Here is a 1,490-nt window from a genome sequence, read left to right as displayed (position 1 = left end):
TCTGTAGATATATAACTCTGAAACACGAACTTATGCTGTACTCTGAAGAAAGGAAGTTCTTTTCCTGAAACATCAATGAGTTTATACCTATGTTCTACGTTTTTCTCGGGTGTCTCTGTCTCTGCGAACCATATATATATTTATATATATATATATATATATATATATATATATATATATTTATATATATTTATATATATATATATATAGATATATATATATATGTAAAAAAAGAAATTCCAGCAGTCTACAACACCCAAGGAGGCATACGGGAATAGTTAGAATATTTTTTTACCGTTATTGACGTTACATTTTTTTATAAATTACGTGAGAAAGAAATAAAAAAAAAAACACGCGCCCAGAGTGAGTACCGAACCCACGCCTTTCGATTAGATCTCGAATGCCTTAACAATTCGGCTATCTGGGCGACTGTGTTCTCCTTCACTTTCTGGGGTATTTATATATTTACTACAACTGCATCTGACGCTTGAGGGTGGTAGCCAGCGCCACTCAGACTACACGGGGAGAGGGGACCTTCTTTTCAATCCCCGGGGCATGACGCGAACGTCTGCAGCTTGTCATAAGCGGGTAACTGCCGGGAAACCCTCTTATGCTGCCTTGACATCAAGGCTGCCAGAACCGAGGCCCTCGCTAAGCTTTCGCGCGATAATAGGGTTTGGAAATGAGGGGCTCCTTAGGAAATACAGAAAGAAATGCCGGCAGTCTGCAACGCCAAAGGAGGCATACGGGAATGGCTAGACTATTTTTTTACCGTTAGGGACGTTACATTTTTTATTACTTACGTGAGAACGAAAGAAAGAAAAACACGCACGCAGAGTGGGGACCGAACCCACGCCTTTCGATTAATTATCGAATGCCTTACCAATTCGGCTATCTGGGCGCCTGTGTTCTCCTTCACTTTCTGGAGTATTTAAATTTACTACAACTATATCTGACGCTTGAGGGTGGTAGACAGCGCTACTCATACTACATGGGGAGAGGGGGACCTTCTTTTAAACTCCCGGGGCCTGACGGGAACGTCCACAGCCTGTAATAACCGGGTAACTGGCGGGAAACCCTCTTATGCTACCTTGGCATAAAGGCTGCCAGAACCGAGGCCCTCGCTAAGCTTTCACGCGATATTAGGGTTTGAAAATGAGGGGCTCGTTCGGAAATACAGAAAGAAATGCGGGCGGTCTACAACGCCAAAGGAGGCATACGGAATTGGTTAGACTATTTTTTACCGTTACTGACGTTACATTTTTTTATTAATTACGTGAGAAAGAAAGAAAGAAAAACACGCGCACAGAGTGGTGGGCGTGTAAGGCCGAATTGGTAAGGCATTCGAGATCTAATCGAAAGGCGTGGGTTTGGTACCCACTCTTCCGGCATCCAGCGAGAGCTTAGCGAGGGGCTCGGTTCTGGCAGCCCTGATCCCAAGGTACCATAAGAGGGTTTGCCGCCAGTTACCCGCTTCTGACAGGCTGCAG

General features: G+C 44.1%; 1 non-coding gene across 1 annotated transcript; it reads right to left on the bottom strand.

Moving 5' to 3' along the window:
• Positions 1–829: 829 nt before the first annotated feature.
• Positions 830–901, bottom strand: Trnan-auu (transfer RNA asparagine (anticodon AUU)). Its single transcript has one exon. It is a non-coding gene; the product is annotated as a tRNA-Asn (tRNA).
• Between the last annotated feature and the right edge of the window lie 589 nt (positions 902–1,490).

The sequence above is a fragment of the Haemaphysalis longicornis genome, unplaced genomic scaffold (assembly GCF_048455015.1).
Source record: "Haemaphysalis longicornis isolate Haplotype H1 unplaced genomic scaffold, Haemaphysalis longicornis Haplotype H1 scaffold_11, whole genome shotgun sequence".
Lineage (NCBI taxonomy): Eukaryota > Metazoa > Arthropoda > Arachnida > Ixodida > Ixodidae > Haemaphysalis > Haemaphysalis longicornis.
The sequence above is the reverse complement of the archived record's forward strand: the minus strand, read 5'-3'. Positions and strand labels throughout refer to the sequence as shown.